This window comes from Carettochelys insculpta, chromosome 9, assembly GCF_033958435.1.
Source record: "Carettochelys insculpta isolate YL-2023 chromosome 9, ASM3395843v1, whole genome shotgun sequence".
Taxonomy (NCBI): Eukaryota; Metazoa; Chordata; order Testudines; family Carettochelyidae; genus Carettochelys; species Carettochelys insculpta.
The window spans coordinates 20480040-20503306 of record NC_134145.1 but is presented as its reverse complement, the minus strand read 5'-3'; positions in this window follow the sequence as shown (position 1 = coordinate 20503306).

Sequence of the window (23267 nt, the reverse complement as noted above, 5' to 3'; positions counted from 1 at the left end):
TTTCTGGCATCAATGTGGGGCCTTCCAGCAGGTTTAGAGCGGTACAGCTTCTTGGGTCTCAGCTTGAGCTTGGAGCAAACTAGCAAGTGATCTGTATCACAGTCAGCACTATGATAGCTGCGTGTCAGAAGGACGTTTTTGAGGTTATTACGCCTAGTGATGACCACATCTAGTTGATGCCAGTGCTTCGAGCGTGGGTGTCTCCACCACACTCTGTGCTGTGGCTTCGTTCGGAAGAATGTGTTTGTGATGCACAGATTGTGGTACGTGCACAGTTCAAGGAGACGCTGTCCATTGTCATTCATTTTTCCCACACCAAAGTGTCCTAAGCAGGAAGGCCAGGAGGCCCAATCAGCTCCAACTCTTGCATTGAAGTCACCCAAGATGTACAGTTGTTCACGAGCAGATATTTGCGCTACAGCAGCACTAAGCACATCATAGAACTTGTCTTTTACTTCTGGTGTGGCGTACAGGGTTGGAGCATAAGCGCTGATCAGGTGGACGGGACCGGCGCAAGTTTGAAGCGTGATCCGAAGAAGTCTTTCTGATCTGCCCATGACTAAATCAACCATTTGTAGAAGGGTGTTTCTGACAGCAAAGCCAACACCATGTTCTCTGGGTTCTTCTTGGGCTTTACCCTGCCAGAAAAAGGTGTAGTCCTTTTCCTTTAGAGATCCCGAATCTGCGAGTCGCGTCTCTTTCAGTGCAGCGATATCAACTCTGAGCCTCTTCAGTTCCTCGTTGATGACAGCGGTCTTGCAGGTGTCACTGATGGCCTGAAGATCTTCAGTCAAGCTGGTCAGCATGGTCCGCACATTCCAGCAAGCAAGCTTAAATTGTTGATGTTTCTCATTTATTGTTGATTTTCTTATTGGTTTGCCTGGTGCCCAAATTTCAGTCACTTGTCAAGTTCAGGAACCTTAAGCCTCACACACCCAGCAAGGCAGGTGAACTGTGGCGGGACAGTACCCTACTGGCTGGGGGCTACCCAGCGTGAGGCAGGCGGTGACTGTCCAGTGAGATGCGAGGATCTCTCCCACCATCGAAGGCGCTCGTTCTCTAGGCCAATTGAGCAAGAGCTTATAACCGGTATCTGTTGCCTCCCGTGTTGATGCAACGCTGTTCAGCGATGCCGGAGTACCTCTCCGGGCGCGAGCCTGGGCACTTATTATGGAGACTCTGGGCTGCCCAGACACCAGTGTTCCCCTCTCAGCTTTACTGATATAGTCCAAAGGAGAGGATAACCTCCACGTCTGGTACCAGCTCAGCTGCAGGAGTTGCCGGGACAGTGCCAGAAGATGACACCGAACTGCTTCGGACTCCACTCCAGATTTTCTGTCAGGGTTTACTCCCTTAGCCTTTCTCCTTCCCAGGATAATCCACAAGGCAGTGGGGTGTGGAAAATGTGGTTAAGGATCCCACTACTTCATACCTCTCTGTCACCACGAGTCACCATAGCTCCCTGCAGAGCAATGACCTCATATCCCCAGGACCCTCCTCCCCACCTTTCACCGCCCCTCCCCCCAGCTACCATCACCATAGGACCCTCCCCAACCCACTACCCCCATCTGCTCCCACGTCCGCCCTCCTCACTGCACTGGCCCCTCTCCCCCCAGATGCTCTCAGTGCCCCCAGCTCCACCTTCCCCCATCGCTCTTCAGGCTCTTCTCTTTAGAGACTCCTTTTCCTGGTAGTGCTGCCTTGCAGGGCACAGGTGGAACACCATACCCAAGCTTCCTCCTCCTAGAAGAAAGGGTCCAGAAAAAGAGCAAAAAGAATGATCAGAGGTCTAGAGAACATGACCTAGGAAGGAAGGCTAAAAGAATTGGGCTTGTTTAGTTTGGAAAAGAAAAGACAGGGGGGACATGATAGTGGTTTTCAGGTGTCTAAAAGGGTGTCACGAGGAGGGAGAGAACTTCTTCTTGGCCTCTGAGGAAAGAACAAGAAGCAATGGGCTTAAACTGAAGCAAGGGAGGTTTAGATTGGACATTAGGAAAAAGTTCCTAACTATCGGGGCGGCCAAAGACTGGAATAAGTTGCCTAGGGAAGTTGTGGAATCTCCATCTCTGGAGCTATTTAAGAACAGGTTAAATAAATGTCTGTCACGGATGGTCTAGACAGTACTTGGTCCTGCCATGAGGGCGGGGGCTGGACTTGATGAGCTCTCAAGGTCCCTTCCAGTCCTAGCATTCTATGATTCTATGATGCTGTGTTGTATGCAGAAATCCCAAAGCGTTGTGGCCTCGTGACACAGAGGAGAGGAGCTCGTACCCCGCCATCTGTTGACACAGCACATTGCTGTCATGTTGCCCCACCAGTTTGGCCTTGAAAGTCACACATGCTAGTGTGATGGCCCTGAGCTCCCTCACATTTATGTGGAGCCAAAGGTCCCAGACACTCCAAAAAGCCTGAGTTCATAGCTGACCCAGGTGCGCTCCCCAGTCCTAGTCCGAAGTGTCCGTTACAAGGGAAACTGAAGTCTGCAGAGGGGCAAAGTGGACTCCTGTGAAGATGATCTGCTCCTCCAACCAGCTGTGCAGGGTTGACAAAGTCTGTGTCAGCACCGTAACCACCAAGTCTAAACGGAAATATGGAAATATGCATCCTGTAAGTCGAGAGATGCGACCCAATCTCCCCATTCCAGTATTGGGAATATGAGACCTAGAGATATCATATGAAACTTTATGTTTTTTTATGAACTTTTTGAGACCTCTTAGGTCCAGAATGGGTCTCAAGCCCCATCTTTGGTTTTGGAATTAGGAAATACCAAGAATAAAACCCCTGTCACCTGAACCTGGGAGGAAATTCTTCTGTGGCCCCAGAACCCAGGAGGGATTGCAATTCCTGATATAACAGGATCTCGTGAGAGGGGTCCCAGAAGAGGGAAAGGGAAGGGGGTTGAGAAGGAGGGTACGAAGAGAACTGAATAGCATATCCTCTATCTACCATAAGCCAGACCTACTGGTCTGTGATGATGCTGCAACATGTATGGTAAAAAGGGGATATTCAGAATGAAAAAAGTGGGGATGCTGGAATGGGTGAGACTAGTCTGATGCTCTCAATTGTGCCATCAAAACTGAGGCTTGGTCTCCTGTGGGCCATTTTGGTGGCCCTCAGGTTGCTAGCCTGAACAGTGCCTGCCTGTCCTGTTCCAACTTCTACCACCATCCCTTTGTGGCTGAGGAAACTGTCTTTGCTGAGGAGGGAGGATAAAATGCCCGCGTTGGTTGGCACGTGTAGGTACACCCAAGGAGTGAAGGGTGGCACTAGAGTCTTTCAGACTATGCAGTCTTTTATGTGTCTTGTCTGAAAACAGGGTAGAGCTGTCAAAGGGAAGGTCCTGGATTGTCTGCTGGACCTCATGAGGCAGGCCCAAAACCTGCAACCAAGACCCCTGCACTTTGCCCCTCCAGAAGCCATAACCCCCGTGGCAGCATCTGCAGCATCCAGTGCTGCCTGCAGGGCTACCCTTGAAACTAGTTTGCCATATTACACCATGGCTGTGAAGTCCTGTTTGTGTTCGGGTGGTACCATCTCGGAGAACCTAGACAGGGGGCTGACTGTGTTATAAGCATACCTGCTAACCAGAGCCTGCTGGTTAGCAATTCTTAGTTGCAACCCTCTCATTGAATAAACCTTCCTCTCATAGAGGTCTAAGTGCTTAGCTTCTCTATTTTTTGAGGAGGGACCCTGGAATCCTTGGCGCTGCCTATGGTTAGCAGTGTGCACTATGAGGGAATCAGGTGGGGGGTGCGTGAACAAATGTTCATTGCCTTGGGATGTTACAAGGTACTATCTCTCATTCCTACGGGCCACAGGAAGAGTGTAAGCAGGGGTCTGCCAAACCTTTTTAGCCATAGTGGCAATTGTTTTGATTTTGGGCAGAGCCACCCTTATGGAGCTGCAAAGGACAAAATATCCATGACAGGATCCATTTCATCCTGGACCTCCTCCACTTGCACCCCCGATTTTGGGCCTCTCTCTAGAGGAGCTGTTGAAATGCCCTACCATCCTCCAATACAGGGGAGGCTCATGAGCCCGCCATCGCCTCATCCGGGAAGAAAGAAGATGATAGCCCCTGAGCCTCCATTTGGAGGGGAAGAACAGTGGTGACCTGCTCCATCACTTGGCCCCCACGGGAACTGAGGGGCAACCGGGAGGCAATGTAGGTGGAGCTGGCATAGGCACTGGCTGGCCAGAAAACCCCGCAACCAGTGGCACAAATGGCACCAATACCACTCCATGTACCTCAGTTGGTGCTGGTTCTTGAGCTGGTGCCTGTCCCATCCGCACCCGAGATACAATTACAGATGGTGCTGGCACTGAAAGGTTCCAGTCCTGCAGCAACGGCGCAGACAACGGTGCCAAGGTCGACGCAGGCAGCTCCATGATGACCACCGCTTCATGTCTTTGTTCCGGTCGTGGGGGGACCCCAGTGACACTGACAGTGCCAAGCACGGGATCAGCAGAGCCACTGCCACCATTAAAGGCACTTCAACGCCCTGACCCTGTGCCTCGTGAAATGCCCACAGGATCCAGAAGGGACACTGTTGAGTAGCTTGCGAAGCCAGCGGCCAACCTGTATCATCTGAGCAATGACTACAGTGCCTGTGATGACTATGGTGCAACCTTCTTGAGCTCCCACTGCGTTCAGAGCTCGAGTAGAACGAGTCTAAATCTGACACCGATTCAGAGGCAGATGACCACAGTGGGGCCCTCCGTGTTGGCACCAACATCATGTGTACTGAAGACAGTGCCAGAGCAAAGGGCACCTGAAACTGTCCCACAGCCTGTTGGGCTGGCACCAGAGCACTGAGCAATGAATATGGTGTCTGTGCCAGCATTGACATGAGCGCAGCGGTTGGCACCGGTGTCACGTCCATGAGCCCCAATCGCTCCCTTTCAGTGTTACGGCGCCTGTCCTCCACAGACGGAGAAGGAGCCGGCACCATCATCTGAAGAAGTATTTGTGCCATTCAAAACGCCTCTGGCGTTGAGGGCTAGTCCAGCACCTTGTGAGCTCCTGCTCCACACCGGCTTCAACGTACGTGCCTCCTGCCCTTTAAAAGTGTATGCTGGAGCCTTGGACTAGAGGCTGTCCTGCTTTGACTTTGGCAAGCGATGCCTCTCGTGCCTCCTCCTCTTCTTCGGCACCGGAGATTGACTCCTATGGCGCTGAGAAGATGCCAGTGCCTACACCTGCTCCCAGTACTGGGAGTTCTTAGGCAGCACCGTGGTTGATGGCACCAGTGCACTTTGAACAGAGGAGACTTCACTCTCCACTCCTGCTGGAGACTCTTGAAGCTTAAGAGCTGCCTCCATTAAGAGGACTTTAAGGTCTTGGGCCCTATCTTTCAAAGTTCTGGGCTTAAAGGCCTTACAAATTGAACAGCAATCCCAAGCAAATCAAACAGGCTGAATTGGGGTCACTTTGGGCATACATTTGCTGCAATTTGAACAAGTCTTAAAGAGTGGGGAGCCAGGCATTCTCCAGTGCCGAGGCGCCAAGGGGGACAGAAATCCCTGCCTCGGCTATTAATTAAAACATTAAGACTAACTATCAAGTATTAAAACTATTTACACTTCTTCCAGAACTATTTACACTACAATAGGCTACTAGCTAATGATTTAAGCAGAGAAAGCAAGAGCTCCAACCACTTGCAGCATGGTGAGAAGGAACTGAGCGGGGCAGAAGGGGAGGTCAGGGGGTGCAGCAACCATAAGGCTACTGGCTAGGGCAAAAAGGTTCCAGCAACTGGGCATCTGCCAGCACACACCCAACTTGGAATGGACATGAGCAATCACTCGAAGAAGTAGTTACATTTTCTACATTTCATGGGATCTTGGATGTAAACTCTGTTAGTTTAAGTGCCTTCCAGTGCCTTAAAAAAAAAAAAAAAAAAAAAAAAAGGGTTCCAGTACTCAGCCAACTCCCTGCAGCCAATCCCATAGCAGGGGCTGCCAAGATGCTGTTGCTCAATATCAGCGAGTGCTGGCACAAAAAAAAAAAAAAAAAAAAAAAAAAGCTGTGGTGCCTCTTGGCTAAGGTTATGGGCTCCATTTTATCAAATGCTACTTTTCCTTAGATGGTATGAGATGCTAACATTCATTTTAAAAAGCAGAAAAAAAGAGGGAACATATTTAATTTGTGCAGACAACTGATAATTTTGTAAGTATAGATGGAGTAAGCATCTCTTAACAATTACTATCTAACTGGTCTTTGAATAAGCCAGATTTTGTTTTGTTTTGTTTTGTTTTGTTTTTTTGAAGTCAGGGCTCATTGCCAGTTTGATGGAGGAAAGGGAAGAGTGGTTTTCTCCAGGTCAAGGCCACCAAAGGAAATGTGTATGGAGTGATGTTTAGCCAATGGAATGAATTCCTAAGCCAGCATGTCAAAAGCAGTGCATCCTGATGGTGCAGAAGGAACAAAGGCTATGTCTACACTACAAGATACATTTAAATTTATTAATATTGATTTTGTAACACTGGATTTTATAAATTCAAATCCGACCTTCTCACTTGCTCCTCAGACTTTTATTGATGCCACACTCAATCGGCAAACATAGACTGTTGCAGTAGTGAATTATAGGAACCTATCTCACAGTTCCCTCAGCCCCGTAGCGTTCTGGCATTTCACTGGTATTTGACATCATCTTCCCACATTGCTTATCATGGGAGGGGAATGAGGGCAATGCAAATGTCCATTTTTCCAGATGGGAGGAAGGAAAACTCATGTGACAACAAAGAATGCCACATGCACAGAAGTCTTTCTCCTATAACTGAATTGATTTTTAAAACTGTAGCTGTAACTGAATTATGATTTTATAAAAATCATCAGGTGCTTGTCTTCTCAACTGGCCCTCCACCGACTGTCCCCCCTCCCTTGATTACACCTGATCTTGAAAATAACACAGGGACAATGAAAAGCTTGAAAAAAGATTTTATAGCAAAGTTTTTGAAAAAAAGAGTTGCTGAGGAGAGGGTATTTGGCTTCCCAGTCTATTATACAGCTTCTGTGCACAGTCTGTATTCTCAACTGGCCCTCAACTCACTCTTCTCTGCATGAAGGATCCAAAGTTAGAAGAAAGAGGATTGAAAAGGCTAGGAAAAAAGATTTTTGTCTTCCCTCTTCACTACACAGGTATTGCCAACATGGAGGATGGGGCTTGCCAAATTTCATTGCCACTGTGGGGTGGTTTGGTATTTGGGAGGTTGAATGGCCAGTTGACATGGCCCCTGAAAATCTGTTTATGGCTGTGGGGTGCAAGGCCCTTTTTCCAAAGGCCACTTGAACTTTCCTCCCATTAGCCAGCTAGGCCCTGCAATCCGTAGCTGCTGGGAGAGACTTCCCCCTGGCAGCAGCTAGCCCCCCAGGGCATTGTTGGGTTGGGGAACAGGGGGATTTCAGTGGGCAGCCAGTTAAAGTAGGCACCCAGGCTGTTGTAGGCCACCACAATTCACAGCTGCCAGAAGAGACTTCCCCTTGGCAGAAGAAAGGCCCTGAAAATCTTAGCTGTCAGAGGACACTTCCTCCAGCAGCAGACAGCCCCTCCCACCCCCCAGGGCCTTGTTAGAGAGGGAAGGAGTTTTAGTGGGGCTATTTGTAATGCTAATAGCAAAGAAAGAAAGAGGTTTCTTAGACTCTTATACAAACATGACCCCACAGACGGAGGCTTCCTGGTCCCAATTTGAAATTCAGTCTTCCTGTTACCTATTCTTACGCACCTAGAGAGCAGCAGCCAGAGCAGAGCACTGTGGGGCATTGTGGTTTACATATCGGACACCTCTGGAGGCTAACAAATTCAACTTTAAGATATGGTGCTTCCACACTGGCCTTTATTTGAACTTTTAAATTCAAACTTCATGCTACACCCAGCAGGGACCAACGATATTATGATATCAATAACAGTGCTCCCTAAATTGAGCTAATGGCATTTATAGTGATAATGATAATATCGAGCTAACTGCCTTAAATTCAAACTTATCTTGTAGTGTAGATGTAGCCAAAATTACCAGCAAGCAGTGGTCTTATTAAAGATGAATTAGGGAGACAGACACTGTCAGTAGTAACAAGGTAGCAGGAGACTGAAACTGAAAAATTAAGGTGAAATGACATAAGGATAAAGTTTGTATTATCTACTGACTAGATACTTTCCCAAATCAGATGTATATTTTTTTGTTCACAGTCTTCCTTAGTCTGAGTTGCTGGCTACCTCGGTGTTCATTCTCTGCCTCGTATAATCCATTTATTAGCAGCACCTTTGGGCTAAGGTCACTGGCAATGCTGATTTAATTAAACTGGCAAATAGCAGGAGAATTACAAATGAAAAACTTGGTGCATTCAGACACTGTGGATGGCAATGATGTTGACTCAGAGGAGAAGAGCTACACGTAACATTGTTGCTGAATTTACCTGGGGGGTGGGGTGTATATTTTTATCTCACAGATTTATATGCACCAGTAATGATAGCTCTATACCTAAATACCAGCACATCTTCTCTTCAGTTGTTAATGCAGAACATAAAGGGTAAGCATTCATGGGGAGGATCTTGTGGTTGAATGAATATTTGGCTAGCTTGTGGCTGGGAAGAAAATTCTGATTGAATTATCACATAGCTCGCATATGAAATAAAGAGTAACAGAGGAGAGATAAACTGCTTCTCATCTTTACAAATACACTTGTAACATGAAAAATTACCTTGGCAGTAGTTAAAGAGTTGAAAAAAAGAATTTAGAGGAAAATTCTTTAATCCCTGAATAACACATCCAATAGTTTGGATGGTTAATCCCAGTTATTCCAAAAAATGAAGCTATGGACAGCTATAAGATACAGTGTATATCTTGTATGCAACTATCAGCAAATACAATAATATCACTAAATATAAATAACTCGTTTTCAGCAACGAGTTGATATTCTTGGAACAACTCTGAACCAGAGTGTTGAGCAGAATTCTATCAACTGAAGGAACAATCAGAGAAATGAAGAAAACTTGCCCACCACCTGAGAAGATGTCAACTGAGCATTTTCCTGAAGCTACTCTAAACTCAGAAAAGGAAAATGGATGAGGTGGTAACACAGGGATGTAAAAAATACGTGTAGGGACAAAGATGCAGACTTTTTTATGTTTTTTAAAATGCAACAAATCTGGTAATGCATGGCAGCTATCCAAAGAAACAAATGCAAATAAAAATAACAATAAATAGGAAGAAATAGTCAGTACAGGAGTTGCCAAGAACACGTCGGTTCACAAATACAGAATATGCACATTTATTTGCCAGAGATATTAATGTTTAACTAAGCCCTATACAAATATTAATCAAACCTCACTGCTCATGATGACCCTGAAAACTTAATTTAGTACTTTTTAGAACTCCCATTGTGTGACATATCTATCTAAGACTATTGTGTCACTAATCTGAATTTATTTGTCACAATTCATCATTATTTGTATGACAATAACACCCTGTGTCCCCAAACAGAAGGAGGGACCTTTGTCCTTTCTGATGCACATAGACATAAGACAGAGTTCTTGCCCCAAAAGGCCTGTATTCCTCAGAAAGAGAGAAGGTGGAAGAATGGAAATACTATTATCCCTGTTTTACGGAGGGAAAACAGAAGCATGACTTGCCTTTCATAGGCCGTGTCTACACATGCACGCTACTTCGAAGTAGCGGCGCCAACTTCGAAATAGCACCCGTCATGGCTACACGTGTTGGGCGCTATTTCGAAGTTGAAATCGACGTTAGGCAGCGAGACGTCGAAGTCGCTAACCCCATGAGGGGATGGGAATAGCGCCCTACTTCGAAGTTGAACGTCGAAGTAGGGCATGTGTAGACAATCTGCGTCCCGCAACATCGAAATAGCGGGTCCGCCATGGTGGCCATCAGCTGAGGGGTTGAGAGACGCTCTCTCTCCAGCCCCTGCAGTGCTCTATGGTCACTGTGTGCAGCAGCCCTTAGCCCAGGGCTTCTGGCTGCTGCTGCTGCAGCTGGGGATCCATGCTGCATGCACAGGGTCTGCAACCAGTTGTCGGCTCTGTGGATCTTGTGTTGTTTAGTGCAACTGTGTCTGGGAGGGGCCCTTTAAGGGAGCGGCTTGCTGTTGAGTCCGCCCTGTGACCCTGTCTGCAGCTGTTCCTGGCACCCTTATTTCGATGTGTGCTACTTTGGTGTGTAGACGTTCTCTTGCAGCGCCTATTTCGATGTGATGCTGCCCAACGTCGAAGTTGAACGTCGACGTTGCCAGCCCTGGAGGACGTGTAGACGTTATTCATCCAAATAGACTATTTCGATGTCGCTACATCAAAATAAGCTACTTCGATGTAGCGTGCACATGTAGACGTAGCCATACAGGGAGCCTGCAGAAGAACTGGAAAATGAACCCAAACTTCCCAAGTCCCAGGTCCTTCCCAAACAGGAGGAAATGGATCTATACACAGCTATATTAGTATTTTCTTCTATAGCACAGCCCTCTTTGAGTGGAATGTTAGAACTCTGTTCACTCCAGAGCACCCAAGATGCAGAAGTTTTAAGTTTCCTCTGATACCATACAGGAGATACATGGGTGTGATACAGAAGCATTCACAGCTGGAAATTTTACTTTTGTTTCAGGCATTCAAGTGGACAAGCACAACATAGGGATGGGATTGCAATGGCAGCAGACGGGAACAATTACTTCAATGAACAGCCAAAAACTGGTGTCTTAGTGAACTGTCTACAAAAAACTATGTATAATTGATCTGCTGTTATGCACCAACAGAAGCTATGAATATACACTATCAACTCAGAAGCTATGAATGTGGAAGAGGAGGACAGATATTATCTAAAGTTTGATAGCTCTGCAGTCAGGAACCAGGCAGGGCAGAAACAAGGCTGGGAACAAGGCAAACTCAGGAAAGAGCACAGTTTTGGGTTAGTGAATGGATCATCCACTAGCAAAGTGCTTCTGATGGGCCCAACAATAGTCTTGGCTACAGCACTCACCCAACTAGGTGATCTGGTAAATTTGGCGTTTCAACTACAGTTGGCTAGCAGACTCTCATTCCTGACAATGTGAATGCCAAATTTGGCAGCGAATACGATAGCAACTGAAGAGTGTTGGGCCATAGTACACAATAATTAGGAAAGGTTAAGAACTTGCTGTGATACAGTATTTAGTCCCCTCACAAAGATATGCACAAGGTTACATGGAATGCAGCAGATGGCCAAACTGAAAATCAGACTGACCACATTATCATCATTAGTAAAACATCATTTATATATGTTACAGTATATAGACGTGCTCAGTGGGGTTGTGATCAAGGACTACTGGTGGGAAAGATTAACTCTAAGTCCAAGAAAAAGATGGATGCAACTGGAGTCATACTTGATCTTGACAAGTTAATGACAACTCTTTGAAGGAAATATATAAAGGCATTTCAAACCGTATATTTGCAACAATGAAGAAATCTCAAAACAAATTGGATAGGAAATATTGAAAGAAAATGACACACTGCAGGAAGTCACTGGAAGATGTAAGCAAACAAGGAAAAAGCTGAACAAGCAACAGAACAAGAACATTATTGGAAAAGTATAAACATGCCAAGATTGTCTGGAAAACAGAAAAATAAAAGTATTACACAAAGCACTGAAAAAAAATCAAGATCAGACAAGCAAAAGTTTTAGAAACTAGAGGCTCAACAACTAAGGGTGTCTAGAAAACAAGACATGAACACAATAAACAAAAAGGTTAAACTATACGAAAACACAATCAGGGCAACAATTCAAACAGTAATAACGGCTACCAGTGAACTGAAAACAGTTACTAAGGAGGTGCTGAACGTATGGAAGAATCATTTGGACAAAGTGCTCTTCACTGTAGTTCATCCAGATGCAAAAATTTTAGATATTTAGATGAAGAGGACAGCATTCAAAGTGGAATGGACATCAGCACTGAACCACCAGCAGACAGAGAAACAGAAAAAGCAGGGAATCAATTAAAAATGGGCAGGGCGATTCTTTTGGCTAAGAAGAATAGTACCCCAAGTCTGTACTAACTGACAAACTCTGTACGGCGTAAGCCACTACCCCAGCAATGAAGAATTTACAATCTAAATACATAAGATATTCAAAACGCGGTAACTCCCTCATCCACAAGCTCACACAGCATGTGTGAAGTGAACTAGTGATAGCACCTATTTGTCCCAGTTCAGTGCCCTGTCCACTGTGCCTCTATCTCCCTCAGTTTGAGTCTGAGATGTAATTTAAGGTGTTGCCACTGATCTATAGAGCTCGTATCCTCACTATCTAGGGGACTCTCTCCCTAGGTACCAGCACAGCAGCCAATATCAGTGAGTACTCTCATGCTAACAGCCTCTAGCTTTAAATGTCTGAGATCAATTAACAGATCTTCTTAATTGCCGCCTCTTTCCCTAAAACAAAATTTCCCCTACCACTCTACCAAAGCTTAAGCTTCTTATCCTTCAGGGCATAATACAGGACCCATTTTATTTCAGGATTTCCATCCCCCATGAGAAGAATCTTCTGATCAGCTAGTTCTGTATATTTTTTTCTATTATTGTTCGGTGCTTATGTGATGATCGCTTTTGTAAAATTTAATAAATAAGCAAGTGCAAGCTGTTGCTTGGTAACACAGCTACATCATCACTAGTTCTACAGACCTATAAATGCTGCCTAATGTGAAAAAGAAGCTAGTATTTCATATCTATAATTCCAAACAGTGTGGAATCCTCATACCTCTGTGGTAAGGCAGATCTTATTTAGTACTTGCTTTCAACATTTCCTCTGACGTGAATCTGACCTCATTCCCTTGCCAAGCACTTCTCACTGTGACAGATAGCTGTACCAACCCTGTCAGAAATATTAGTAGTTAAGACAGTATGCCACTAAAAGCTGAATTTCAGCTACAACTTGCAGCACCATCCCCATTATTACACACCAGATACGTCTACACGTGAAGCCTACATCGAAGTAGCTTATTTTGATGTAGCGACATCGAAATAGGCTATTTCGATGAATCACGTCTACACGTCCTCCAGGGCTGGCAACATCGATGTTCAACATCGATGTTGCGCAGCACCACATCTAAATAGGCGCAGCGAGGGAACGTCTACACGCCAAAGTAGCACACATCGAAATAAGGGTGCCAGGCACAGCTGCAGACAGGGTCACAGGGCAGACTAGCGCTTCCGGGGCAACAGCTAGCCGCTCCCTTAAAGGGCCCCTCCCAGACACACACAGCCTGCACAGCACGCGGTTTGCAGAGCCATAGGCACGCACACCTCGGGCGACGCAGTCATGATGGACCACCAGCAGCAGCAGCAGCAGCAGCAGCCAGAGGTCCACCCAGCCGCCCCTGCAGGAGCAGTGCTCGCCCTGCTCCATGCCATGCAAGAGGCAGCTGAGCACCTCCTTGCCACAGAGGAGGAGATGCCCGCAGGGGAGGAGGACGCAACCCCCAACCCTGCAGCACCCCGACCCCCCGCCGCCTCATACACCACCAGCTGTGGAGCTACTCCACCAGCACCGACTGGTGGGAGCGGCTGGTGCTTGGGGAGTGGGACGACGACCACTGGCTCAGGAACTTTCGCATGAGCTGGCAGACATTTATGGAGCTATGCTAGTGGCTCACCCCCGCACTCAGGCACCAGGACACCGCCATGCAGCGTGCCCTCCCTGTGGAGAAACGGGTCGGCATCGCTGTCTGGAAGCTGGCCACTCCAGACAGCTACCGATCCATGGGACAGCAGTTTGGCGTCGGCAAGGCCACCGTCAGGGCTGTCCTCATGGAGGTAAGAGGACCCATGGGGGGAGGGGGGAGGCAGCCCTGGCAGGGCAGGGGGGCCCTGGCAGGGGAGGGCAGGGGAGGGGAGGGGGGCCCTGGCAGGGGAGGGCCACACACACCCTGCTCACCCCTCATTGGTGCTCTCCCATGTGCTTCCCCTGCAGGTCGTGCGCGCCATCAACGCCATGCTCCTCCACAGGCTCGTGAGGCTTGGGGACCCAGATGCCACCATCGTGGGCTTTGCCACCCTGGGCTTCCCCAGTTGCTTCGGGGCTCTGGATGGGACTCACATCCCCATCCGCACCCCGGAGCACAGTGGAGGACGCTACATCAACCGGAAGGGCTACCACTCAGTGGTCCTCCAGGCCTTGGTGGACAGCCGGGGCTGTTTCCAAGACATTTATGTGGGCTGGCCTGGCAGCACCCATGACGCCCGGGTTTTCCGGAACTCGGGCCTGTGCCGCCGGCTGGAGGCGGGGACCTACATCCCCCAGCGGGAGATCCCTGTGGGGGACACCACCATGCCCCTCTGCGTCATCGCAGATGCGGCATACCCTCTCCGGCCCTGGCTCATTCACCCGTACACGGGCCATCTCTCTGCCAGCCAGGAGCGCTTCAACCAGCACCTGAACCATGCGTGACAGGTGGTGGAGCACTCATTTGGCCACCTCAAAGGGCGCTGGAGGTGTCTCCTCACCCGCCTGGATGTGGGCCCCACCAACATCCCCCAGATTGTGGGTGCGTGCAGCGCCCTACACAATCTGGTGGAGAGCAAGGGGGAGGCCTTCTTTCAGGGCTGGGCTGTGGAGGCCGGCAGGGCCGATGTGCAGCCACCCGCTGCCCCCAGTCGGCAGGTGGACCCCGAAGGGACCTGGGTCTGGAAGGCCCTGCGGGCCCACTTCGATGAGGCCGTGGGGTGAACGCTGCCAGGCCTCCCACTGCACCCCCCCATCCTCCACAACACTCCCTGCCCCTACGCCTACACCACGGAGCACCCAACAGCACACACACACCCCACTTTTCTTGGACAAATAAAAGCAGACACTTGTTTGTGAAATCAAACTTCTTTACTGCAACTCTTTTCTTACTAATAATAACTAAAGGAACTTCTAAGTAACTTAATATTATATATGTATGTATATATTAACAAAAAAAACAGGGATAACAAGGAAGGGGAGAACTATTTACATGGGGGGGAAGGATCAGACTGTGAAAATGGGGATCACAAATAAATAAATACAAACTATATACAAGGCCGAACAACAAAACAGTGGGGGGAATATATACAAGGGGGGAGGGCCATGTCCTGGGCCCCACGCCCCTATAGTCCAGCACTGGGGGTGGGCGGCCGGGATTCCCGCCTCGGCCGCAGCCCTGGCTGGGGCTGGCTGGGGGCCAGGCGGACCGGAAGATACGGCCGGCGAGTGTCAGCTGGCCCCAGGTCTCCCTTGGCGGAATGGCCCTCGGTGGCGGGGCGACGGCGGCCGGCGCGGCAACAGGAGCAGCGGGTGGCGCAGCGGGTGGAGCAGGCAGGGCGGGTGCAGCGGCGGCTGGCGCGGCATGGGGGGTCAGGTAATCCGCTATGCGGTTGAATGTCTCCATGTAGGCCCCCCATGCCTCTTGGCGCCAGGCCAGTGCCCGCTCCTGGAGGTGGAGGCGGCCTTGCTCCACCCGCAGCCACTGCTCCGCAACCTCCACCTGCCAGCGGTGGAGGGCCAGCAGCTGGGGGTCCATCGCCGGCGGCTGCTGCTGCTGGGTCCGCCGTCTTGCCCGCCGTCGGGCCGGTCGGTCCTCCGCTGAGGGGCTGGCCTGGATCGATGGCCCCGGAGGGGATTCCGGGACCACTGAAGCCTCGCCGGCGCTCTCCGGTCCTTCCGATGGTGCAGCTGCGGAACACAGGAGGGGGAGAAGAAGAGTGGAGACAGCCATTAGTATGGGCCCCGAGCCGTGGCCCTTGTCCCCCCACCCCTGTGCTGCAGGTTCCCCATCCCTGTCCTTGGGAGATGCTGCTGTGATGGGGTTCAAGGGTCCCCCTGCACTGCACCCCGTCCCCTGGCGGAAGTGACTCTCACTTCACTCAGCAGGTCTGACAGGAGAGGTTTCTTAGGCAACAGATGCCCAGTTTCTCCCAGAAGTGACAGTACAGCAGTCAGAGACAGTCCTTCCAACCCATCCTGGGGAGAAGACCCCGAGGGGTGCCCCTCTGGGGTGTAGCTTTCCCCCTCCTCAGGCTGGCTGCCTTCCAGCTCTCCCTTCCCCTAGCCTCTAACTGCGGCCCCCGATTCAAACCCAGCTCGGCTCCTCCCTCCTCTTTGTTCAGGGCAGAGGTGTAACCTGCCACTTTTAGCCCCAGGATCAGCCTTAGCCACTGGGAGCTATTCAGCTTGTTGCTCACATCTAGCCTGAGTCTCGCATTTGCACTCCCCCGACTCCATCACATGCTGCTGCTGCTGCTGGGTGTCCCACCCCCTCCTCCCGGGGGACCCTAGAGGTTCCGCTCCCCCCTGCCCTAGGGATGGGGCATGGCACTGTCGTGCTGGGGGGGGCAGGGGCTGATGCACTCCTGTGAGGGACATGCCACTGCTGTCCTTGGGGCCATGGTCATCTGGGCATGTGGAGGGCCCTGGCCACATATCTATTACCCCCGCCCCTCAACCCCGGGGGTGTACACCGGGGGGGTACATACCTGTAGGTCCACTCCCACGGTCGGGGGACACCCGGGGGGCGGACGCCCGGTTGCTGCTCCAGGATGGCAGGAGGATCTGGAGCCCGGTGTTGGTGGAGGAGGAGTCCCCCTCCTCCTCCTCCTCCTCCTCCGGTGCCCCGGGGGTGGGCTCCAGGGGGGGCCCCGGGGTGCGGGGCTTGCCTCCGGGGCAGACTCCGGCTCCGGGGCCTGCTGGGGCTCCTCAGCTGAGGTGTCAAGTGTGGCCGGAGGGGAGGAGGTGTGCCGGGGGCCCAGGATGTCCCTGAGCTCCCTGTAAAAGGGGCAAGTGACGGGGGCTGCCCCAGATCTGCCGGCCGCATCCCGGGCCCGGGTGTAACCCTGCCGCAGCTCCTTCACTTTACTCCGGACATGGTCCGGAGTGCGGGCAGGGTGACCCCGGGCGGCCAGGCCCTCGGCCAGCTGAGCGAACGCATCCACGTTCCGCCTCTTGCTCCCCTTTACCTGGAGTACCTCCTCCCCGCTCCAGAGCCCCAGCAGGTCCCGAAGCTCGGCCTCCATCCAGGAGGGGCCCCGCTGCCGCTTCCCGGCCTGGCTCCTGCCCTGGCTACCCTGGCTCCCCTTCAGGGGGGTTCCCTAAGGGCGCTGCCGGGCGGCCATGAGGTCCTTTGGGGGTCTGGGTGGCTGAAGAAGAGCGTGCAGGCGCGCCGCATGTTATTGCTGCTGCCTGCACACTCTCTCAGCTTCCTGCACAGAAAGGGAGGGGGTGGGGACCTTTAAGGGGCCGCTCCACGCGGCCACCATTGAGCTGAGGGGCTGGAGAGAGCATCTCTCAACCCCTCAGCTGATGGCCGCCATGGAGGACCCCGCAATTTCGAAGTTGCGGGGCGCGCAACGACTACATGTTCCCTACTTTGACATTGAACGTCGAAGTAGGGCACTATTCCCATCCCCTCATGGGGTTAGTGGCTTCGACGTCTCGCCGCCTAATGTCGATGTTAACATCGAAACAGCGCCCAACACGTGTCGCCGTGATGGGCGCTATTTCGAAGTTAGTGCCGCTACTTCGAAGTAGCGTGCACGTGTAAACACGGCTACCTTGTGCATCACGAGTCATTAAATGAGGAACGAGTGGGGGTGGGGAGTCAAAACAGCTTCCCGCTTATGAGCCAAAGGATCAGTTTATCTGATCCATACACACAAAAATAGAGAATTGTATCTATTCCATTTATTGTGAAATGGTTTGCACAACCAAGTTCCAACTATTATCAAGCAACAGAGATAAGATAATTTGTTGTTAGTAACAACAAAACTAGTAATTAATTTTACTTCCCAGTCTATGAAAAATATATTGTTTCATATCACATAAACAGAAGACAAGTGGCACAGTGTTTTAAAACCAGATTAAATAATCATATCGATATGACCTTATTTGCCTTTTATTTTTTTTAAAAAAACTGCTGTTGAGAGAGTAACAATTTTCATTTTATTTAAAATAGAAATTGAGCACACAATGGAATACACTTATAATAACTTCATGAACATAAATATTTTATGCTATACCACTAAATTCACTCAACCTTGCAACCCTCATTTCCCTATTCCAACTGTTTCCTTTCTTTAAGCCTCTAGGTAACCCTGATCCTGCAAAGGCTGGCACATATACAGTGGTTAAAAATGACAAACAGAAGCCAGATCTGTCACTAACCAGCCAAGGAAGAGGTCACTGTGCTAAGCCACTCCTCAGTTCTTCCACTTCAACACTTTTTCCACACACTATGCTCTGTAAATGTCTCCTGTCACAGGGCCACTGAGACACTGCTGAACTGGACTCTAACACTGTAGCCAGACAGAATCTCCCTGCTCTGCTCCATCTTGCCCCTCTTAGATGCCTCAGAGCACAAAGCACAAAGGAAACGGCACAGTCTTAGAATGTCTGAAAGCACAGATGTGCTTATCTCAAGCACAGTCTTTGATGCTTCAAAACACAGTTGTGCTGCCTCATCATGACCCTGGACGGAAGAATACAGATAAGAGGGCTAACAAGCCAGCTGATGACCAAAGGGCCTTAAACTGCCCTTGGCTGGTACTGATAATTGATACGCCCACACATTGTCCCAGAAGAGGAATCTCCCGCCCATACAAAAAGAATGTCCTGTCTTAATGATTTAGTTATCTCTATCTTACAAGTGTAAATTAAGTTGCAACTCCCTTGTAAGAACTGGCATCACAAAGACGAACCAGTACAATTGGTACCTTTAGATAAGGAAGAGCGTACGTGACCCAAGGGGTATAAAGAAGGGTCTGGCAGACCACTTTAACTGAGCTCCAATTACCTATACCTGCCAGTCGGGTAATGTCTTTGCCTCCCGAGGTCCCAGGGGACGCCCTCCTCGTACTGTTCTTCCCGAGGGATTTGGTGAACGACGCTGGCTACACTGGAGTCAAAGGACGCAGGGGTGAGAATTATACCTGCAATGTACTTTTGTGCACATTTAATAGTAAGAGCTCTTTAGGCTGAGGCGTCTGGTCCTCAAATGGGTAACTTTTCACTTGTAATCTAATTGACATGTCATATGTATCATACTACTAGTAGTTAAGAAGATAAAGCAATAACCTTGTAACCATTAAGATTCTTATTTCTGCTTCTAATAAATAGCAACCATTTAAGATTTCAGCCTGACTCCTTCCAGTTACTGTAACTCGGCCAAACACAAAACAAAGAACTCTAGCCGTTTTGCTATATCAGCCTGGTCAGTGGTAAGGTGCAGTAAAAGCTGAGCGCTGAGTCGTGTTGCCTCCATGGGACAGACTCTTGGGGCACCCAACAGCCATCCTGGCTGCCCGCTGCGAAGGGACAGTCTGTCCTAGCAGTTAAAGACTCGGGTGGATCTCTGGGGTATCCATCAGCCATTTTGTCTGCCCTCTGCAAAGGGACTGTCAGTCCTAGCAGTCAAAGACTCGGATGTAACTAGGCTCACAGACCACTCATTACCCGGCCTTCGGCTAACAAACACTCTATCCTTAAAACCAAAGATGGGCCTGAACTAAGGGTGTGGGGATGCTCAAATCCAGGAATTGGGTATTTTAAATAAATAAAACAAAAACAAAAACAAAAACAAAAACCTTACGTGGCATAACATCTTCAGAAAAATTAATCACATCTCCCAACAAGTTCTTCCAGAGGTCCAAATATAGGTTGAACCTCTCTCATCCAGCCCCCATTGGAACCTGGCCAGTGCCAGATGAGAGAATTTGTCAGATGATGGGAGGTCAATATTGTCTGGCAGCACTACCAACATTTCCACTGCTTACTGGGCTCTTTGAAGACATTTAGGAGTAAAATACAGCTAACAGCACAGAAAACGGAGAGCCAGGACTGGTGGCTGTAAACAAACTTTATGGGACCACAGGGAACTTGGCCACACCTACAATAAAATCATGCCAGATTATGGAGTTTGCCAGAGAGAGTTCTGATTAGCGAGGTTCAATTTACCCTCTTAGCTTTACGGAAGAATAGCCTCCTTGAAGTGGGGGTGTGTGCTGTGATTCCTGGCCCCAGTGTCTCCTCTGGGGGCAGCAGGCCCTGGTACCTAGCCCTAGCATCTCTGGGAGTGTGGGGAGTGGTTGTGCTGCCCAGGCCAATAAGCAGCTCTGAGGAGGCCATACGAGCAGCCAGTGAGCTACCACCCCTCCTGCTGGTGCTGCAGCTAAGTGGGAGGGGTTTCACACAAGAGGGCCACTTACTCAGTCCAGTGGCTGGCAGTATGGAAAGCCTCAGCCCCAGATGGCCACTGTCCTCCTGCAGCAGCTGATGCCCTGTGGTCACTCTGTAATATCGCAGTCCCCTACACTTGCTGCTCTGAGGAGTCACTCTGCAGTAAATCTGTACCTCTTAACAACTCCCTCCCTTTCCATGTTATGGAAGACCACAGGATCCTAGGCACAGCCCATTTTTCTGGCATAACCACACCTTGACCTTGCTTAGGTTAGGATAAGAGGAAGCTGCATACCAAGTTTGATGTTCCTCACTCTTATGGTTTAGGAGGAGTTCTTGAACAAATGGGCTCACAGATGGAGAGAGAGAGACAGACAGACAGACATACATGCACACAGGTTGATGTGCGCACGTGCACATACACACACACACTCTCTCTAAGATAGACAGATACTGGCATAAACTAAAAAATCCAAATCTGAACTAGTTTCAAATTCCAAATATCACAAAGGTCAGATGTGTTAAGATTTATGTTCTTGATCTAGACATAATACCAAATACAAATAAAAAGTTTTTTTAAATGCAGTACATGAGCATTTTATAATTTTTGTGCTTTTATTTCTACAGCTGACTGCTAATTTTTCATCATTATAATGCCTTATTTTCTAATGCGAGTTACCGTCATATAAAAATAGTTAAATTACAAAAGTAAGCTATAAAGATGATTGCCCCCATCTTTTCTGCTCACATTTACAATTGTTTTTTTGTTTTAAAATCCATTTCTCCCACAACAGGAGAATCATTAACTGATGGTTTTATTGTCATTTCCCAGCCAGCAATAATCTCACAAACGATGAACTAACAGCAAAACTTGTAAATCCCTAATAACATGAGTGAAGCCAAACTCTGACATGTATAAGAGGGTGGTGCCACCAGTAACATCAAAAACATGTTGAGAAAATGCAGCTGTAGCCTTTATTTGTTGCTCAGTGCCTGTGCCTCCTCTGCCAGCAAACAATTCTAGTTACTATCAACTGTTGCAATATAGTATGAAAAAAAACCACTGGGATATATTCTATAAATTGTCACATTACTACACGTTGGGATGCATTCTGCTCTCATGCACAGCAGTACAACTTTATTGAGATCAACTGTATTCTTATCCTGGCTCAGCTACTGGTTTTCTGTGGATATGTCTGCACTGTAATAAAACACTTGTGGCTGCAATGTCTCAGCTGATATGGGCTCACAGGCCTTAACACTGTGGTGTAGCTGATGGGGCTTGGGATGGAGTGAAGGTTCTGAAATTCTGAGAGGGCAGACTCCGTTCTGATCCTGAAAGTCTGCCACTACAATTGTATAGCATCACAGCCCAAGCCAGCTAACATGGGCCAGCTGTGGGTGTTTTATTGCAGCGTATCCATATGTGTGACAACTAAATTTCTCTCTCCTAACTCCACAAGACAGAGATAACACTCATTAACCCACCTTGCAAGTAAACACTACAAAATTTTCTAGTTGTTATCAGAAAGCAATATGGCAACTTTATAACAGCTGGCTGCAAATTTCAGAAAATGATGTTGGAAATATCAATAAGAAATGGAACCAGATGAAGAGCACATTAGGGAATCATCCAAGCCCTAAACAGTGCACAGCCTTAAATGGATCTCTGAATATTCTAGATTCAAGCAGTGCTTATTATTCACAGTAATGCTTTTTATGACTGATAGTACAACTTAATAGTTCAGAAGTGATATCAAGTTACCTAGATACATACACAATAGGTCTAAAACTACACAGTTTATGATTAAAACAATTATGATTCTCTCACTTTGTATAAAGAACAGCCCTTGTGGATGTTTAAAATCTTATGATCAAATCCATCACTTTTGTTTTTCCACAGTCTCTTTCATGACATTTGTGTGTGTGTGTGTGTGTACATATATATATATATATATATATATATATATATATCCCAATCAATAGACAAACTAGAGTTACATTAAAACTTTAAATTGTTTACCTTGTAAAAGTACAGTGGAAACAATTTCAAAAGGGATGTAATATTTATTCGTGACCTAAAAACAAGCATAAAGGGACTTTATAATCAAAATTAATAGGATGGATATAGATTAATATAATGGATTTTTAGCAGATGAACATAGATCAAATAAGGCAGAGAAGGAAGTAATCAAAACTTAATCATGGAGATGACATGTGAAAATGATGTGGTAAACAGATGACAGAATAAAACAAATGGGTTGCTCCCAGATAAAAATATAACCACAAGCCCTAAAACATGTGTAGGCCAAATCCTGAAGTCACTGACTTCAATGGAACTGAGCAAAAAGTAAATAAAAGCCTCAAGAGTTGGCCAAAAACTGACAGCAGTGGAAGACTGAAAAGCAAAGTTATCATATTAATGCAAATGTACAATGACAAATTTTGGCTATAAAGTCAGAATCTGCTAGGGTAGCACAGGAGACTTCAGAGAGCAAGTGCTTTAATGGACAGCAGGACAGATTGACTATATTCCCTTCAAGAAGGTGCATCATGTGGCTCCCTACCAGTGTCTCCTGTAAGCCACGCACTTGTGTGGCTGCTCAGGAAAGATTTAAATGCAATTCTGCTGATCAGCAGAGTGCCCAAAGCAAGAGCTTTTTGTCTGTATTGGTGGTGCATATCCACAGATGCTTCGGTGTACATAAAAATACTTATTCTGCTCATGGATGAAAAAAATCCAACATAAATGTAAAAGATTAGAGGGGGCATTGCTTCCTACTTCATGTAGTCTTTATCCCCTGACTGATGAAGACTGGGAGGAAGGTTATTGTCCTCTACTTGACTCTCCTTTTTGGAGAGGTTGGAATGTCTGTGGGCAACAGCTCAAGTTAGTCCTCTTGCAGAAAGAGTGCAACTGCTTCTGTGATTAGCTCCAGTGCATGAGACTAAGGGGGTAGGGCTTCCTGAACCCTCTTCTCTGCCTCTGCAATGGCAAGTAATGTTGTCCCCTTACACCAGAAATCTATGCATGTAAAAATGCTTCTTTTAAACAAGTCATTTTGATAAACAGAAATCTGACTGTGTTTAATGAAAATTCCAAT